The sequence below is a fragment of the Cetorhinus maximus genome, chromosome 27, assembly GCF_964194155.1.
Source record: "Cetorhinus maximus chromosome 27, sCetMax3.hap1.1, whole genome shotgun sequence".
Lineage (NCBI taxonomy): Eukaryota > Metazoa > Chordata > Chondrichthyes > Lamniformes > Cetorhinidae > Cetorhinus > Cetorhinus maximus.
The window spans coordinates 29103935-29124735 of record NC_135905.1 but is presented as its reverse complement, the minus strand read 5'-3'; the positions used below and the strand labels follow the sequence as shown (position 1 = coordinate 29124735).

General features: G+C 43.4%; 1 pseudogene; it reads right to left on the bottom strand.

Moving 5' to 3' along the window:
* LOC144668498 (heparan-alpha-glucosaminide N-acetyltransferase-like) overlaps window positions 1-20801 on the bottom strand; it is a 123848-nt pseudogene that overhangs the window by 53203 nt on the left and 49844 nt on the right.

Genomic DNA, 20801 nt, shown 5'->3' with positions numbered 1-20801 from the left:
TCCACCCTAGCACAGATCTTTCCTTTTCGATTTTTCCTCCAACTAGTCCACCACTGCGCACCACCCTCCAGCACCACCTTTTCCCTGCCTCCTACCTGCTTAAAATCTGTAACGTTTTCCAGTTCTGATGAAAGTTCATCAACCTGGAATGTTAACTCTGTTTCTCTCTCCACACATGCTGCCTGACCTGCTGATTATTTCCAGGATTTTCTATTTTTATTTGAGTTGGATTGATCTCAGTTCAGAGCGCAGGGACGTTACCTGGCAGGTGGGCTGGCCATAGATGTGACTAACTCCCAGCAGCCATTTGTCGATGTATCCTGCCGCCCTCCAGTACAGTTTGGGAATTTCCCATCATCCCCTATTCCTCCAGCTCCAAGATAGCCTCTGAAAAGTCAAACATGGTGGCATAAGCCAGGGTTGAGTTCCAAAACCATTTTCCAATGTAAAATGATCAGGTGCCACCCAGTTCTAACATCTCCACCAATATCTTATACCTTCTGTTTGGGCTTATCACAAGGGCCAGCAGAAGCAACTGTTGTATTTAGTACAGGCTCTGAAGTTAGACTATTGTATAGACTAATATCCCAAAATCTCACATCCACACAAACTCCCTGTTAACAGATTTCGTTACAAAATCGTATGTCCACCTTTATAAGGAAACCACCCATTTAAACTTGTCACCTTCTAATAACACTCGAATGGTGAAGGTGTAACAGTGGCAAAAACGAAGGAGGATCAACTTTCAAGAATTGGGTACACTTCCAGCACACCCCTGGGATTAAGAATTGTACTAATGGGGGAGATATACCCATGGAGACTCAAGTTCCAGTTCTGGTCACAACACCTTATGAAGGATATGAAGTTCATTGAGGGGGTGCAGAGGAGATTTATCAGAATGGTTCCAGGGCTGAGGGATTTTAGTTACAAGGTTAGGTTGGAGAAGTTGGGGTTATTCTCCCTGGAGCCAAGGGGGTTGAAGGGAGATTTGATAGAGGTGTACAAGATTAGGACAAGTTTAGATATGGTAGCCAAAGAAAACCTGTTCCTATTAGCTCTTGGCACAAGCACTAGGGGACACAGATTGGAGGTTTTGGGTAAGAGATACAGGAGGGATGTGAAGAAGAACATTGTTACACAGTGAGTGGTAATAACATGGAAGCCGCTGCCTATGACAGTGGTGTGACTGGAGACAATCAATGATTTCAAAAGGAAATTTGATGGGCACTTGAGGGAAATAGAATTTCAGGGCTACGGGAATAGAGCGGGGGAATGGGACTGACTGGATTACTGTACAGAGAGCTGACAAGGAGTCGATGAGCCTACTTCTGTGCCATAATGACTCTGTGTCCAATGAAACCACAATGAATTGCTTAGGATGAAATACAACTCCTTCAAGAGAGAAGCGTTGGGAGTTCAAAGCAAAACTACAATAGTGTTGAGGAATCATTTTGCTTTGACAACACTTGGGTGCAAAAGTAATTTTAAAAAATCTTAGTAAGCAAGCATCAAGTGTGTAAATTATTTTGATCTCATGACATTTCTACAGGGTGCATTGCTTGGTTACCATCCAGCTGGCTAAACTCCTGGAAAGATTTCATGGCATCGGGGACCAATCATGGAAGTACAGCTAAAAGAGCAAAGTGATTCAAAACAGATACATGTACAGCAAGCGGAATCAATATTTAAGACTGGAGGATGCAGTGGAGGCAGGGGACTGCATGATGTAGTCAGGTTTTTCAGTGAGATGTTAAACCCAGGCTCCAGCTGCCTGGCCAATTCTTATGTAAACTAGTTAGAAAGATGTTAGGGCTAGTATTCTGGAAACATGAGGAAATCTGGGCTAAAGAGTCTTCTGCATCTTAACCTATCTTTTGATATTGCAGCTGAAACATTATCAAAACCTATCTTCAGATACCTCTCCTAACCTAAAATAAAAGCAAAATACTGCAGATGCTGGAAATCTGAAATAAAAAACTGAAAATGCTGGAAAAACTCAGCAGGTACGACGGCATCTGTGGGGAGAGAAACAGAGTTAACGTTTCAAGTCCGTATAACTCTTCTACAAAGCTAAAGAAAAGTAGCTCTGAAGAAGAGTCATACGGACTCAAAACGTTAACTCTGTCTTTCTCTCCACAGATGCTGTCAGACCTGCTGAGTTTTTTCAGCATTTTCTGTTTTTATTACATCTCCTAACCTCTTTCTCAATGTTCATTTCTAAATTCAAGTTACTATTACGGTTTATGTCAAACCATATTAAGCACTGACCTAGAAGTATTCATTGGAACAATGGATGCAACAACAACTTATATTTATATAGCGTTCTTAAACTAATAAAATGTCCACAGGTGCTTCGTAGGATTGTTATCAAAGAAAATGTGACACTGAGCAACATAAGGCGATATTAGATCACATGACCAAAAAGCTTGGCCAAAGAGGCAAGTTTTAAGGAGCATCTTAAAGGAGGAAAGTATAATAGAGAAGCGGAGAGGTGTAGAGAGGGTATTCTGGAGCTTAGGCTACTGAAGGTGCAGCCTCCAATGATGGAGCGATTAAAATCGAGAATGCTCACGTGACCAGAATTAGAGGAGTGCAGATATTGTGGAGGGTTCACTGAATCACAGAATTGTTACGTTGCAGAAGGAGGCCATTCGGCCCATCGTGTCTGCACCGGCTGTCGGAATGAGCATTTTGATTCAGTCTCCTGCCTTGTCCCCGTACCCCTGCACATTATTGCTATTTAAATAATTATCTAATGCTCTCTTGAATGCCTAAATTGAACCTGCCACCACCACACTTCCAGGCAGTGCATTCCAGACCCAAATCACTCGCTGTGTGAAAAAGTTTTTTCTCACATCACATTTGCTTCTTTTGCAAATCACTTTAAATCTGTGCCCTCTTGTTCTAGATCCTTTAATGAGCAGGAACAGCTTCTCCCTATCTACTCTGTCCAACTCCCTCATGATTTTGAACACCTCTGTCAAATCTCCTCTTATCCTTCTCCTCTCCAAGGAGAACTGTCCCAACTTCTCCAATCTATCTTCACAACTGAAGTTTCTCATCCCTGGAACCATTTTTGTAAAACCGCTTCTGCACTCTCTCCAATGCGCTCACATCCTCACTAAAGTGTGCCGCCCAGGACTGTACACAGTACTCCAGCTGAGGTCTAACTAGTGTCCTAAACAAGTTCAGCACAACCTCCTTGCTCTTGTACTCTATGCCTTATTAATAAAGTCTAGGATATTGTATGCTCTCTCCACCTGTCCTACTTATGCACATATGCACATATCCACCCAGGTCCCTCTGCTCCTGCGCACAATTGTGAGGTTGTGAGGTTGGAGGAGATTACAGAGATGAGGGGCAATGAGGCCGAGGAGGGATTTGAAAACAAGGATGGGAATTTTACAATCAAGACATCGTTTGACTGGGAGCCAGTGGAGGTCGGTGGGCACAGTGGGTGTTAGGTGAACAGGACTGAGTGTGAGGTTTTTGGAAAGGGTGATTTATTGTGCATCTGCTCCATGCAACAACCAATGTTAGAAGCCCTGTGTGAAATTTTTATTGCATTACAGGGTGCATGATTCTCAATCCCTCTGGGATTCCCTGTTACTGATGGGTACGTGGGCCTAAATCCCATTTGGTGATGGGAGACTGCAGCTTTTTGCAGTGATTGCATTTTTAGGTGGGGAAGATGGCAGTGTCTTTTGGAAGCTAAAGCAGGGAGCTTGTGGAACTGTGCAAGATTTACAAAGGGGGCCTCCTCAGACAGAAAAGTCTGAAAACCAATGAGATAAGGGCAAAGAGGGGTACTGCATGTAATTAGACACAGCTCGCATATGCACAGGTAAATCACACTTAGACAGATATATGCACACATATTTCTAGAATCAGAGAATCTTAAAGCACAGGCCATTCAGCCCATCATGGCTGTGCCAGCTCTTTGAAAGAGCTATCCAATTTAATCCCACAGCCCATCTTTTTCCCCATAATCCTGCAAATTAGTCAGGGTTATAGGGATTATATAAATGCATTTGTGTGATTACTAGCCTAGCTGCTGGTCAGTGAGTGTGAGGAGTGAGGGGGGCTGTGGGAGGGGAGAAGAGCAGAGGGAGGATGGAGAGGGATGGGAGAGGGGAGAGGGAGGGGAGAGGGGAGGGGGGGAAGGGTTGGGGGAGGAAGGGGAAGGGGAGGTGACACCCAAAACAGAAAATCAAACTTGGCTAAAGGAGCAGACTGAAAGAGTTGATGTGCAAAACTTTGCAGCAATAACATTGAATGTATTTTTTTTTGTTTGGATAAATGTCCAACACTTGGGAATTAATTTTTCAATTCATGAGTACACTTACACCCTCTTTGCAAATGCATTCTGTAGCTACTGGGGGTTTTATATTGAAAGAGAGAAAAAAAATCAGAGAGAAAATTCCAGATTAAAAGTGGCGCACCTCTGGGCTGAGCAGCCCTGAAGATGGATGCTTTCTCATTCCGCCCACCCTATTGTCTGTGACAGAATATGATTATCTAATATCCCTTAGCAAGGTCTGTAATATAAGGCAATAAATCATAAAGAACAGCTCGATAAATAAACAGAGTTCCCAAGTGAGGCTCGCAAGACTGACCATCCAAAATTCCCAGCACATTGGAAGCCAAGGCCCTGAGAAAGCTGAAAACATTGGATTGTATAAATCATGCAAGGCAGCCTCTGTTTGACTAGTTGTCTCATTACTGCGACCGATTTCTATTATTCTGCAGATGCACAACCATTTCATGATGGCAATTTCATTTCAGGACTGTCCTCTCACAGAAACAAGTGCAAAACACCTGAGAGAAAGTCCTTTAATTGAATTTAAAATTCTCGTCCATGTTCTGGATCTCTCCATGGACTTGCCCCATCCTATCTCTAACTTCCACTAGTTTTACACCTCCTCTCACACCCTATCATCCCCTTCCTTCTCCTCCCCGCCCATGGCCCACTGCCTTTTACATGCCCTAAAACCACCTCAGCCCTGCTCTCTGGAGCTCCTCCCGGAAATCTTCCATCTTAAAAATACTAAATCAGACAAATCTAAGTGTGATGCCAGAATGTTCTGTGTTCTGATCATCAGTTTACAACATAAAAAGCAAAGAAACAAACACACACCTCAGGTGTGTGCCAGTGTCTTGAATTAGCTCAGTAAATAACACAGGTGAGTGTCGGCTTGGACTAGCGGCATTTGCGCCTCCAGATCAGAAGGATGTCAGTTCAGGCCAATCTCTTGAGTGCACAATCTACACTGACACCTGCTGCTAAGTACTCAGGGATAGCTGCAGGTTTGGTGCCTCTGTCTTCCAGCCGTTAAAATCAAGGCATGTGGTACCATCCGGTTAGGCCTGCCTGTTGGATAAACATCATATCCAATGGGTATCTTAGGTGCTCAAATCGAAGCCAATTGACCCATTCCAGGCTGTTCAGGTGGGTCTAGAAGATCCCAAGGCCCCTATGTGAAGAGCAGCAAGTTCTTCTGGCCAACTTTTATTCCTCAACCTCCAAAGTCTCATCAACTCCAAAACAATTTGCTATGTGCGCAACAGACTATCACATCTGCCTACAAGAATAGTAGCCGCACATCAAGGTAATCAAAGCGACTGTGAAGCACTTTGATATGTTGAAAGGGGCTACACAAAGGCAAGTTCATTCATTTGACTGTTTTGTTGGCCAAGTGTAATAAGTTGGGTAAATGTATTTGTCAAGAGTTTGGTAGTTTAAGCAAAATCATAAGCATTTATTTATAGTTTCAAAGTTTTCATTCTGTGCACACTTACTGGTTTACAAATCTTTGTTTACTGTAGCACATTGTTTGTCCTGTTTTTCTGTCACTTCCCTCCAATTGGGACTGATTCTAATTCTGTCTAAGTGAATGGGTTTTGAGTGAGCTAAATTTAGGCCTGTTGGCTTGCGCCACAAACTCAGACAACTGCCATCGCCCACTAAACATTCAGGGTACCCAGGTCCGCCTAAATTTTGAGTGCCCCAGCAGCTTTAAAGGCCTTGGGTAGTTGTTTTATTTTAAATTCTAGATTTTTAGAAAACTATTAAAAGCTCCCACACCCATTTTAACTCCCCAGTGTTGCCCTAAACAGTTTTCGTTGCCAAGGCACACACTCAGCTTCTTCCAGCTGACTTTCCAGCCTTTTTCCACTCCTCTCCATCTTTCAATACCACGCCAGGCCTCAGCTGCTACACACAGACCTACTCCTTGCTGCCTTGGGGCATCAGGCTCAGCCCCAGTGCTTCCCATCTCTGAGACCTCCGCCTTTGTGATAGTAAAGTTAACTAACGGAAAATCATGGCACCATTCCTATGAATTCTTGATATGCATCATGGTGCAGGATCTTGGCCCTTATAGCAGGCATTTGGCACTTTTGTGCTTAACCATCATTATTTCATGGAGATCTTCTACATCTGAAAGCAAAGCTGGTTACTCCATCTCAGGCTGGACTTACCTGGGGCATCCTGGGACAGGTAGAAAAAAGGTGAGGCACAGCCATAAATGTTTCCAGTAAAATTATAAATATCCACTCGGGCCAGTAGATAAGAATATCCCTAACGGGGGCCCAAACGCAGGCCTGAGGGAAAAATCACAACATACAAAGGTGTATGAGAAGTAGGAGTTCTGGAGATAAAACATACAAATACATGCAAGGTTAAAGGCATGGTGGATTATGGTGCCACAGAAGATGCTGTGTAGAGTGGAGCGTGTTATAGAGCAGTAACATTGAGGAGCTTCGTTGACATCATCAACTGTGGACTATGAGAAATTGAGACTCTAGCCAATCTAGGTTTAATTTTGCACAGCCTGTCATGGAGGCAGTGAAGGTGCCAGTTTCTGTAAGGCTGTAAGTGATCTCAAACCACCCGCCTCATTGTTACTGCTGGAATGCCAGGTTGCAAGAATAGTATTTATTATGTTTTGTACCTCGGAGATATATACAGAGATGACTTTCACCAGGTTCTGTGTGTGAAAAGGGCTTTTTTTCACAAGTTTTAAAAAAAAATGTCTTCAACTACCAGCTTACTTTCAGTTTCTCTCTCTCTGTAACCATACCCAAGGCTTGACTGATAGCATAAACACCGAGAACAGTCAACAGACACACAAAACCAAACGCCAACAATTGAACACAACAATATCCCGCTGGCAGCATTGCACGGTCTATCATCTCAAAGAATTTCTCACCATGTATTGCTTCAGTTCCTTTTTAGCACAACAAGTCTCCATTAAAGCAATGGCAAAGTATGTGAATCCAAGGTGTTGCAGGACCCCAGGGATTCTGACCCTTTCCCATGAAACTGTTAAGAAGAAAGAGAGATGTTATAACCTCCTGTTGATGGCACTGAAGTACACTTGTATGTAATTGGATGTAATGGAGGAGGGTCACAAGTTGGAGGCCTGACCTACTATGACATGAAGTGATGTGCCACAGGTTTGCCCTTCCACTGTATTTGTCTGTTGACTGAATTCCTACAAACACTCATGAACCTATAAGAAGGTGCCATAAAGTCCAGTTGAGATTCCAGCCTGCACCTTGGTCAGCAATGGCATGGAATGGCAGTAGGGCTGCAACAATTGGCCTCCAATTCCCAAGGTTCAGGAAGAAATAATTGTCCAGCGTTCCACTCCTAACAGTCACCAGGTAAGGCCAGAATTGCATTAGTTCTGAGGCAAGGTCACAGGCCTGAAATGTTAATTCTCTTTCACTCACCACAGATGATGCTGCCTGACCTTCCAAGTATTTCAAGCATTTTCTGTCTTTATTTTAGTACCAAGTTGGGGTTGGATATGATGCCCCTACCATTACAAGTTATCTAGCTTATTGGCATGTATTGTCAAGGCAAGTACGTGAATAATTATCAAATGTGCAAAGTACTCAAGCTCACTCTACAACCATGAAAAAACGTATCACGTTTGTAAGAGGGTGATAGGGCTGTTGGCGCTAGAATCCTGGTAAGGAATGCACTAGGAGTTTCATAAGGGTAGACTAGAAGCCTCTTCTCCTGTTCTAAATTGTGTCTGTTCCTGTGCCAGAACAGATGTCGTCTTGGAACTACACATAGTCTGGAATCTCACCAGAGGCAATTGGTCCAAGGTAAAAGTTACCAGGGGTTTTAACCCCCAAGAGCACCACTCTCACATTCTTTGTGACCTGCAAGTCTCTCCATTGTTCGCAACCGAGCAGCTGCACAGAGAGGATTAAACGCTGTCCAGGGTTAAGCCAGCCTCCTCCCTCTCACCTCAAGTTAAGAGAGGTTTGTGGGCTTTTTATTTAAATGCACTGGGAATAAAAACATGAACATTTTGGGGGAGGAAATGGGGAGGAAGGAAAACCAAGCCAACAAACTGCCAGAATGAACAATTAAGCCTCTGAGGTATAAGTTGGCTTTGTAGCCTCCAGAAGACATAACATTTAACACTAGTGGTAATGTAACATAGTAATTGATTTACGCAAATAAATTCCATAGATGGCCACAACCAGGGTTGATTTTTAAAAATTGAAAAGTTGAAAAATCCATGATTGTGCCAACAACAGCAACCCACTAAAAGCCTTTTGTGACCAGTGGGCGCCACACAGACCGAGGGTGTCGCCAACGCTGGATTTAATATTATGCTTTAATTTATTAAACTTACTTTCCTTTGTATGATTTATGTTTTTATTATTTGTGCCCTTGTTAAAAAGGGGCACTTTTGTTAAACTTCTTGGTTGATGACACTGGGACAATTCAGTGTCTCCTGATGGATGGGAAGCAAAACATTGAGGACTCTAGAAATTCAAAACAAAAAGTGCTGGAAATATTCAGCAGGTCAGGGAGCACCTGTGGAGAGAGAAACAGAGCTAACATTTCAGGTCACTGACCTTACATCAGAGTCGTGAGAAGTTAGATTTAATAGTTGATAAGCAAGTACAGAGTACGGGATGGTGAGGTGGAGGGAAAAACACAATGGAAGGTCAATGGTAAGGTGGAGCTCAGGAGAGATTTAGAGCAGAATTTTACAGTCCCCTGCTGATGGCTTTGCAGATTGGCGGGGTGGGGGGAGGCTGTAATTTCCCGGGTGGCCTTCCTGACACCCTTCCGCCCACCCCCAACCTGTCTGGTGGGGGGGGGGTGGGAGCTGACGTCCAGGGTGACCTGTCTGCCCTTGACCAATTGAGACCCTTAAGTGACCAATTATTGTCCACTCAAGGCCCACTTCCCACCCACTCTCAATTTTGAGGCTGATGGGAGGAGTTCAGAAGTGCGGGGTGGAGGGGGGGGATGTCTGGCAGGTCACTATGTTCAGGACTTGGGCGGTAAGGGGGGTGCCTCCCTCAAGGGCCCCCTTTCCACATTGAGGGAAGGATGAATCTGGAGCCGTCTTTTCCTTAATCCAGGTTTAAGGACCACAGAGCACAGGCACAGACTCCCTTGTTCCTCCCCTATTCCCGGTGTAAACTGGTTTTTATACACTTGGAATAATTCCCAAATCTTTCCTCAATTGGTGCCAGCTACTCTCAATTACAAACTAAAGCATTCGCTCCATTGTAGCATGACTACAACATTAGCACCCCCTCCCAAGCTCTGCCCCCCAGTGAGTTCTTCCTCCCCCTGGTCGCGCCATAAGGACTCCCACTGCCCTCTCCCCAGCCCCACCAACCCCCAGCTCTCTCCTCCCCTCCCTGCCAAGAAACCCTCACGCACTCATCTGGTCCTGGACTCAGGACTTGGAACCTGGGGACTGCTTATATCTCCAGTCCTGGCCACTGCTGGGACTACAGAGCTGCCGGCCAGTCAGCGGTGACGTGGTGTATTTCCCGCTAAATCTTCGGGCGGCAGGGCAAGAAGCTCCACCACCCAAAAAATTCTTCTGTTAATGACAAAAGGGTTGATGGTGCAGGGCAATAGGGCACGTTTACGGGACAAGTAAAGGAGCAATTGGATGCAACACAGGTAGAAATGGTTCCAGCAGAACTGTTGCTATCCAGGAAAATGAAAGCAGCCTTTATGACCAAAAGCTGATGAGCTCAATGCTTAGGCTGGAAGGCTGAAAAACAACTCACTGTTGACTTTGTGCATCAGAGTTATGGAAAACAATGGGGATCCAAATGCTTATGATTCACATTTGCTAAGTTAGTGGCTGCAGCTGGAGCAAGCTAATCTACGTTACCGCCTTAACAACGAGGCATTGGTCATTTACTGGAGATTTATTCTGTTTCCAATGATTTTTTCTAACTGTGTTTCACACATGGTGATACGCAAAGGCCATGAATTGCATTGTGTGAACATCCGTATATAAATCAACTTTTAGCTGCTTCATTTACAACTGCTTTTCCCAATATTTTAGAATGGTTAATGCCTCCTTTGGGTTAGCGAGTGTGATATTTTGACTGTGCAATTTCAAGGCTACTGACCAGAGTCGCTGATCCTACTAAGGTAGCTCAGGTCAAATTCTGAGATTCTGTTATTGGAGGGTTTTTTGAGGGTTTGGTTGGGATGGGGGGGGAAGGGGGGTGGGGGGGGGGGGGGGGGGGGGGGGGGGGGGAGAGGGGGGGTGAGGATAGGGTGGTGGGAGGGCGGCAAAGAATCAAATTCAGCAGCAGTGCCGGTTTCCACATGAAAACCAGTGGCCTCGTCACCAAAATCACCAATTAAAACATGACAGCTGCTTTATCCACACTGAGCGACGCGTTTAATTGCCAGGAAACTCTGGCCACTAATGTATCCTAAACAGTAGTTTTTTTTTTGTGTGTGACCACTGTAGTCCACTATTCCTTCGCAATTAGCACTATCAATCAGAATTTTGGCACGGGTATAGATGGAGAGCTGCACTGGAAGAACAAGGGCCTTTCAAGCATCACCAATAATTTTAAAACAACACAAAGGAAAAATGCTTAAATAAAACAGCTCATGTGATTAAATGTGGTCAGCACTCTGTATGTGACAGAACAAGCACATCAGCAGCATATAAATCATTACTTCGATAGAGAATTAACCCTGAGCTTGGATGCACTCTCGGCAAGAGATTTATTAAAATCAGCTCATTACTTAATTAAAAACCATCTTTACTGGGAGATGTGCAGTATATTGCACCCTCCATAACATTTACAGATGCAATTTCTGTCAGACGAGTTAAGGGGAGGAAAGAGCGTTGCTTTGAAAAAGTGCAGCAGCCATTCAATGCCAGTTGATTCAGCCTGGCCACACTCTGTCTGCTTCTAATAAACAGTGCGTGGCTCTTAAGCATATCACCGAGTGTCGAATGTTTGGCCAGTTTGTTGGAGGTGCTCATATAATTGTGCTTTTAGTCATTGGTAGGACAGAACTTGAGTATTGCTGAAAAAAAGATTTTTTTTGTCAAAGCTTTTCATCTTGCACTTATCAGGACAATTCGCAACAAAATATCGATGTCAGGAGAAACAATGTCTTTATACTGTATGAAAAGGGAGTGCTGATTGATTAGCAAGTGGACTCTGATTGGTAGAGGCATTGCCATACAGAATACAACAGTTGATGGTGACTGACAGCTAACTGCCAAGCATTGTTTGAAATTTAAACCAGGCAACTTGAATCTGATTGGACAAGATATTGCCCTGGGGAATAAACCAGCGAACGGCTGTCACTTATTTTGTTTAGCTGAAACAGACACAATGTGTGTACATGTTCTTTCTATCTGCAAAGAACAGGGCCCTGTGTATTAATGGCGCTTTTAGGTAGCCAGGCTGTATCACCCTCCCATCACCTCCCTGCTCCCTTTAATACTCCACTGATTTCTTCACAGAGCACCAGACATGTGAAGCAGACAAATCCAGCACAACTCTAAAGATCTAAAAGAAGCTGCATCCCCATTGCTGCCAAAAACCAACAGTGGGAGAGATAAGCATCACACTGTGCTTCACATTGTACGAGGTAAATGCACCTTAAAAGTGCATGGTGCGGGGGTAATTACATGACCTCACAAACCAAGCAGAAAGCTGCACTCACAGGAAATGCAGATGGGAGATAGGATTACAGCCTAACTATAGTTTCCCATCGCTGACATCATCCCGGTGAATCCACACACCTCCCGATTCCACATTAAAATAATGGATCCTGCCAGCCACTAATCTGTCCCCACCCCCAATCTCCGTGCCACCCCTCCCACCCCTAAAGATCCCTGACATCCCCTCGCGATTCTCCACCCACCTCCCAATCTCCATGCCCCATTCTTCCTGGACAGGTCATGGGTCTGGTGCCTGTGTCCCTTCCTGTTCTTTGTGACCAACACATTGCCCCTTGGAGCGGGTGGTGTTACCAGCGCGCCAGTCACGTCCTGATGAGACATGAGGACTGATTTTGCCTGGGGCTCTTGCGCAGCAGTTTCATCGGAGCAGCGCATGGCTGCCACTAATTTCTCGCCTGAATGCGAGAGTGGACTAGTTTCTAGGCCAAAAGGGTTTGTGATATCAAAGGAAGAGACGATGGCCCTTAAAAGGAGTTTGCTTTACTGCAAGAATGTACTGTTGCCCTTGGGACTGCCATTAAATCATATGACTGTCCGGTATCAAATATTTGGAGTGATTTGATCATAATTCACAAGAATTCTCTGAATCAGATTATTGCTAGTAATATTTTTTTAAACTGGATTACCGAGCTATCTTTTCCGCTGAGTGAGGTACAATAATGGCATGTTAATGTGGAGTGCTGCAGACCAAAGAAGCCACTTTGGAATGTCTGACATTGATAACATAATGTTTGTCTGGAAAAACCTAGCCAGCAATGTCTTTAGTTTTTCTGTAATGTTGAGCGACAGCTAGTCTGGAACAAAGCTTCTGGATATTAAGAAGTGATAACCCCTGCCTGTGTGCATCCCTGCCTGATTCCTGGTGGCAAAGTTCAGAAACAGAATTACATCATTTTTGCCTTCCACCAGTTGGGCCATAAAATGGCAGAGGCAATTGTCTGCCCATAATCGAGCAGGTTCTTTAAGAGTCCGGTAACCTACTCCACCAGTTTCCACACCCTCACACCCCCAAACAGTGAAGTTAAAAATTACTCCAGTGTTCTAACTTATTTTCCCCTCTTACAAGTTAGTTGCTAACACCCATTGTCCGTCCTTTGGCCATACGCACGACAGGTAACAGGCTGTAGGCCTCTGCAACTGTTGGGATAGTGTGGTTCAGTGTAGCAGTGACCTCAAGGAGAACAATGGCAGCATCAACTCTTCAGCACTAAGGTCACCGTCAATTTCTTTCATTAGAGACTCATCACGGGCTACGTGTCCAGGTGCAGCACTGTTGGAGCTGCCCTACTTCAGAATCTACAAGGCACAAGTCAGTAGTGTGGAATACTCTCCGCTTGCCTGGATGAGCACTAACAACAAGCAAGAAGCTTGACACCATGCGGGACAAAACAGCCCATTTGATTGACACCCTATCAACCATCTTAAATATTCACTCCCTCCACCATTGGCACACAGTGGCAGCACCGTGTACCAAATACAAGATGTACGGCAGCAACTCATCAAGCCTCCTTTGACAGCACCTTTCAAATCCACAACCTCTTCCACCTAGAAGGACAAGGGCAGCAGATGCATGGGAATACCACCACCTGGAAGTTCCCCTTCAAGCCACACCTCATCCTGACTTAAAACACTATCACCGTTCCTTCACTGTCACTGGGTCAAAATTCTGGAACTCCCTTCCTAACAACACTGTACATGTACCTACGCCACATGGATTGCAACGGTTCAAAAAGGTGGCTCACCACCACCTTCTCAAGAGCAATTAGTGATGGGAAACAGATGCTGGGCATTTGTTTTGGTGTTGTTTGTAGACCATTTCTGGAAAAATGGTCACTGCATTTCCAAACATAACAACAGACAATACACTCAAAAAGTAATTGTTGCTAATGAGCGTATTGAGATGTTTCAATATAATAAGGAACTACCATAAGTGCAAAATTATATTATAATAATGGCAAAAAGAAATTGAGAGAGGGAGTTACTGTGTGCGTTTATTGCCTATACATAAAGAATAAAGGAATTAAACTGCAATGGTCTAAAGCAATTAATCCTCAGAGATCAGGATAGTGATACATGTAATAATAAAACTCATTACTTGCTTGAATACATCAACACTCTACTGCTCAGCACCAAATCAGAGCAGTGTACTTGATTGGTGCCTGTTACTGGACCCAATATTCACCCTGTCCACCAACAGTGCACTATGGCTGCAGCAGATATTGCAGCAATTCACCAAGGTTGCTACAGCTGCACCTCCATACCCTGCAAGCTCCACCACCAAGGACAAGAGCAGCAATTTATGGGAACCATCACCTCCAAGCTCCCATTCAAGTCACACATCATCCTGATTTGGACACAGATTACCGTTCCATTATTGCTCTGGGGTCTTGGAATATCTTGGAGTTCCCAACCTAGTACATTGGGAAAGGACTATCAGAAAAGGGACTACAGCAGTTCAAGGAGAATGCCCACAGTCACTGTCTCAGAAAACCTAGTCCTTGGCAATAAATGGGACCTTGCCCTCAGTATCCACAAACCTCAGGAGTACAGATAACATGCTTATTTTAGTTGAGATTCTTACATTTTAAGGGTGAAAAATACATGGACTTTCCTCTTTCGCCACAGTATCAAAAGCACAGGAGTATTCAATCCAGTTTAAACAGCACAGCCACGAACGAGAAGATTGAGTTTATGTACTTACTGGGGCCACCGAGTGGGCCATAGTTAATGTAAAAAGCTCCAATCAGCAGCAGGACGATGGTTCTCCAGGTTAGCTTTCGTACCAACTGCAATCGGTGATTGCCTCGGCGCAGCATGGCGCTGAAGGACAGGGCCACAGACGTACCAATCATGAAAACAAACCTAAATATAGATCACAAATTACTCGGTGCCACACGTGATTTTGAATGTACATATCTCAATGTGAAACAGCCAAGCTAATGGACAGTAAGCCAAGTGTAGCCAACTGACGGGTTTGTGCCTACAGTGACAATCTCCCGAACGCCACCAAAATTGCGTTTAAGGCAAGTCAAGTGCTTCCCCAGAAACAGAGAGGGGTGACAAAACACTGCTTACCCTGGTACATTGAGTAACTATGAAGTGGATTGGAACATTCTCCAACATTCAGGAATTGTGTGTGGTACAGGAGGATTTAAATACAGAAAAGGAAAGTCAGGGGGAGGGGGTCAATTAAATAGAGAAGAAAACTTTGCTCCACAACACTGTAAGAGGACAATGCCAGTCATGTGTCACTGGATCACAGTATTTGTCGAGAGTTTGACTGTATGGAGCTTCCATTAACTAACACCATTTCCTAAAATGATTACCAGGAACCCTATAGTATGATTTTTCATCTACCAGTAATAGTGCTTATTGACTAAATAAGGGGACAGTTTCACTCATGAGACAAATGGCAAGTGTGAGCTCACCAACTTAATGAAACCACCACAAGCCTGTTATCAGAAAAGGTTCACCCTGCACTAACTGACTGTAAGCCAAAATTTCAGGCTCAGGAGGACATTAATAACATATTGTTTACATTCAATTTCCATTATCTTCCTCGTGGAGTGAGATTCATTAGCACGTAGCAGGAGTCAAATGGAAATATTTGTTAATAGGGTCTTGCGCTGAATTGTTAGTTGGAGCTATTTTTTAAAAGTCATTTGTGTCTGTGTCTGTGTGTGAGTCAAAAATTGTCAGCTACTTCTAACACTTTTGATATCAATCTCGATTTATATTAGTTGTTAATAATATGCATAATAAAGAGTGTTGTGCAGGAGGTTTATTGGTTGTTTTCAGAGGGAAACCCAGGAGTCTCAGCTAAGGGTCAGTTTTGAGAGAGAGCATTATTCAGGAGCCTCAAGGAAGCTTGAAAGACAATTGTGTTAGAAATTGGAAACAAAAACAGAAAATGCTGGAACCACTCAGCCACTCAATCATCTTTGAACTATTAGTTCTGGTCTGTTCAGTCCGCCGATGCTGACTGACTGGCTGATTAAGTTCAACATATTCTGTCTTTGTTTTAATGAAAGGTTATCTCATAGGTTTCATAGAAGATGTTTCAGAAGATCAAACATTTACTTTTTCAAGGTGTGTTATTGAGAAGGCTGGTTCACTTAAGGGCAGGCCTAATTCAAGAGAGGTCAGTCAGGAGGCCTGGCTTGTTCAGAGCACAGTCAGGAGGGCACTCGTCAAAGGGAGGGGCAGTCAAAAGACCTACCTTGTTTAGAGCAAGGTGAGTCAGGGGGGTAGGCCTGGCTTGTACAGCGGGAAAGTTGACCAAGAATGGTTTGTCTCAGAGAAAAGGCTCATTCCAGAGCTCATTAATTGTTTAGTTTATTCAAAGGGGGCACCATTCAGGAGGCTATTAAAGGACTGGTTTGTACAGAAGGGGCATCACTCAGGAAGCTGAAAAGGTTAGGCTGTTTCTGAGAAGGTATCATTCTGGAAACAGAGTCAATGTTTGGTTTGTTGAAAGGTTAGTCAGCCAGCAGGATCATTGAAGGAATGGCTTGAAGAGAAGCCATCAATCCTCTGTTAAAATAGTAGACAAAGGAATTCTTTATCACCATGTTAAAAATTCATAACCAAATATCCAGACAGCCTAAAATTAAGGCTGAAAATTTTCTTGCATGAAAACTCATAATTCATTCCAGCAATATAAACTACAGTAACTAAAGGTACAGTACTAGAGAGAGGGCAATTGTCTAATATGTTTGGATTGTGTCTGCAGTCTGAGAAATAAAAATCTTTATCAAATGATTCTTTCAGAATAATAAGAAATGTATTAGCTCTATGTTAAATAAACACTGCCACAGATCTTTACAACGACAGCTTAAAGCTTCTCTCAATGTTGGTTTGGTGCAATGAGCATTCAGGGAATTTTGTTCCTAGCTGGAGAAGGAATGATATAAAATGAGAGCAGTAAAGCTTAAGAACAGGAGATGAAGAATGATGTCTTTGGACATGTATTTAGATTTTTTAACTGTTGGTTGCTGTTGGCTGAGAAGTGAGCTAGTGAAATGTGGTTGCGTGTTTCTTAGTCAGTAGGTGTGGTTTTGGTCAAAAACAGAAACAGAAATACCTGGAAAAACTCAGCAGGTCTGGCAGCATCGGAGGAGGAGAGCACAGTTGATGTTTCGAGTCCTCATGCCCCTTCAACAGAACTAAGTAAAAATAGGAAAGGGGTGAAATATAAGCTGGTTTAAGGGGGGGTGTGGGTTTTGTTGGGACAAGCAGCCAGTAATAGGTGGAGATAACCAAAAGCTGTCACAGACAAAAGAACAAAGAGGTGTTGAAGGTGGTGATATTATCCAAAGGAATGTGCTAATTAAGAGTAGAAGACAGGACAGATAAGGTACAGATAGCTCTAGTGGGGGGGGTGGGGGAATACTAAAAGGTAGAAATAAACATTGGGTGGAAATACATTTAAAAATAATGGAAATAGGTGGGAAAAGAAAAATCTATATAAATTATTGGAAAAAACAAACAGGGGGAAGAAACGGGAGGCGGGTGGGGATGGAGGAGAGAGTTCAAGATCTAAAATTGTTGAACTCAATATTCAGTCCGGAAGGCTGTAAAGTGCCTAGTCAGAAGATGAGGTGCTGTTCCTCCAGTTTGCGTTAAGCTTCACTGGAACAATGCAGCAAGCCAAGGACAGACATGTGGGCAAGAGAGCAGGGTGGAATGTTGAAATGGCAAGCGACAGGGAGGTCTGGATCATGCTTGCGGACAGACCAAAGGTGTTCTGCAAAGTAGTCACCCAGTCTGCGTTTGGTCTCTCCAATGTAGAGGAAACCGCATTGGGAGCAACGAATGCAGTAGACTAAGTTGAAGGAAGTGCAAGTGAAAAGCTGCTTCACTTGAAAGGAGTGTTTGGGCCCTTTGACGGTGAGGAGAGGGGAAGTGAAGGGGCAGGTGTTGCATCTTCTGCGGTCGCATGGGGAGGTGCCATATTTCCATCCATTGTTTATTTCTACCTTTTAGTATTCCCCCACCCCCACTAGAGCTATCTGTACCTTATCTGTCCTGTCTTCTACTCTTAATTAGCACATTCCTTTAGATAATATCACCACCTTCAACACCTCTTTGTTCTTTTGTCTGTGACAACTTTTGGTTATCTCCACCTATTACTAGCTGCTTGTCCCAACAAACCACCCCCCCCCCTTAAACCAGCTTATATTTCACCCCTTTCCTATTTTTACTTAGTTCTGTTGAAGGGTCATGAGGACTCGAAACGTCAACTGTGCTCTCCTCCTCCGATGCTGCCAGACCTGCTGAGTTTTTCCAGGTATTTCTGTTTCTGTTTTTGTTTTGGATTTCCAGCCACCGCAGTTTTTTGCTTTTATATTGGTGTGGTTTTGGTCACTGCTTCAGGAATACATGTACAAAAGAACCAGAGACAACATAAAGATCAACATTTTTATTCAACGAGTGGATAGGATTTGGAATGCACTGCCTGATAGGATACAGATTCGACAGAAAAAGGAATTGGATAAATACTTGAAAGCAAGAAAATGGGCAAAGAATGGGGGAGTGAGGCTAACTGGATTGTTCTTCGGAAGCACCAATATAGACCCGATGGGTTGACTGACTTTTTCTGTCCTGTATTATTCTATGATTCGATAATCTGGGCTGACATTCCAATGCAGTGAGCGAGTGCTGAAGTGGTAGAACTGGCTCCTTCGGACAAGATATTAAATCAAAGAACAGGGAGCTTTCCGAGCTGCCTTGCCAACATTTCCCCTTCAAGCAACACTGCCTCCAAAACAGGACTACCAGTTTGTCATCTTGTTGATGCTTGAGGGATCTTGCTGTGCAACAAAATGGCTGTTACTCCCCACCTACACAATAACAGTCACGGTTTCACTGCATGTGAAGTACTTAAAGGCTGTGTTGAAAGATGTAATTTGGTGCTTTATAAATGTAAGACCTTTTTCCGTGTTCTGGGTTGTGTTTATCTTGAGCCAACTCTCATTACTTACCACACAGTGACGTCCACAATCCCTAGGTAAATCATTATTGTGGAGCTGGTTAAGCTCCATCTAACATATCTCCACAATGTATTCCATTAATGTTAATGGCTTGTGAAGTGGATAATAATTCGCTGCAGTGACTGTCTCAATCTTTTTAAAGTGCTTTATTGACCACCAGACTGTATCATAACCACAATCGCACTGAAACAGGACCCTGGTTGTCCTTCAGCGTGTTATCTAACTTTCTGACATTGTACTCAGGGTTAGATTAGCCATTATGATTTGTTGTTTACATTGCTCTGATCCAACCCAGTCTGCATGGGCCTAGCAGCACTACTTGTGGCTCCACTGAACAGAACACAGCATGTTGTGGAATACTTCATCCACACAAGTCTTTCAGAAACAATCTTGTCCCTCTTTGGGGTCACTTTAGTTCCACTCTGACAGTTATTCAGAAGTGAAAGGTGAGTCATTTAGGTGCTTTTGTGGGATGGCTAGCATCAGTGAATCTAGATGTGCAACTTTTGAATGACAGCGCACTCTTTCTCTGCCTACTTTGCATGATATCAATAACTGAGGTCTGCTAAAATACCAAAATCTACTCACTTGCAGACTGTTAATGTCCAGTGGTCTGCTTTCAAACTACTTCTATTTCATCAGTTTGGTTTAATTGGTAGAACTTTCATCTGAGTCAGAAGGTTCTGGTTTCAAGTCCCACTAAAGCATAAAAGCAGAAGGAAATCATTCAGCCAACCTTGCTGTGCTGCCTCTTTGGTATAGCAATCCCAAATTAATCCTACTGCCCGGCTCTCTTCCCTTATTGTTATGTGTTCCTCTGTCCTACTTTTCTCTTAAAAGATGCAATTATTTTTGCCTCAACTTCTTCTGTGGCAAAACATTCATGCTCCAATAATTCTCTTCATAAATAAATTGCTTCTAAACTCTCTCCTCATTCCATTTGTGACTGATGACCCTTCATCACTGACTCGCACTTCAGAGAAAAATACTTTCTATATTCACCCACTGAAAAGTTTTTATAATTTTAAAAACGTCTATTAAATTTCCTCTTCATCTTCCCTGCATCAGTAGAAACAAGCCCACTTTATCATGTCATTCTTTATAATTATAGCTTTCCCTCCCAGGCATCTGGTGGCTCTCTTGAGGTATGTTCTTCATGCCACATAATCTATGCTAGCACATTAGAGTTCACTGCATTGTTGGAGATGAACATTAAACCAAGGTGCCATTCTGACTCAAATAAAAACAGAAAATGCTGGAAAAACTCAGCAGGTCTGACAGCATCTACGTAGAGAGAAACAGAGTTAACGTTTCGAGTCCGTGTGATCCTTCTTCAGAGCCTCCTGACTCATCAGGTAGATGTTGAAGATCCCATAACTTTGTCATCATTGGCCCTTTCTTCCAATTATCTGGCCAGCTCTCTCAGCCAACAAACCAACACTATCAGAAGAACATCTTATTTATTCATTACATGTGCTATTTGTGGGACTTTGCTGCACACAATTGTCTGCCGTGCTTGTCCAAGTAACACTATAAACATAACTGAATGGATGTGAAATGCTTTCAGATGTCCTGAGGATGTAATAAGATCTTTATATCAATGCAAGTTATTTCTTTCTTGATCATTGCAGTTATATATTGCTGCAAGTTCAGAAATATGGCTTTATCCAACCTGATGTTCTGACTGAACAAGGTTCTTCAGCTTGTCTGGTTCCATCCTTCCAGAAAAGCAACTCTACCCACATCCCATTGTCACATCCAGCTTCTCCTTAAATGAGCCAAGTCAATCATCTTTCACGTC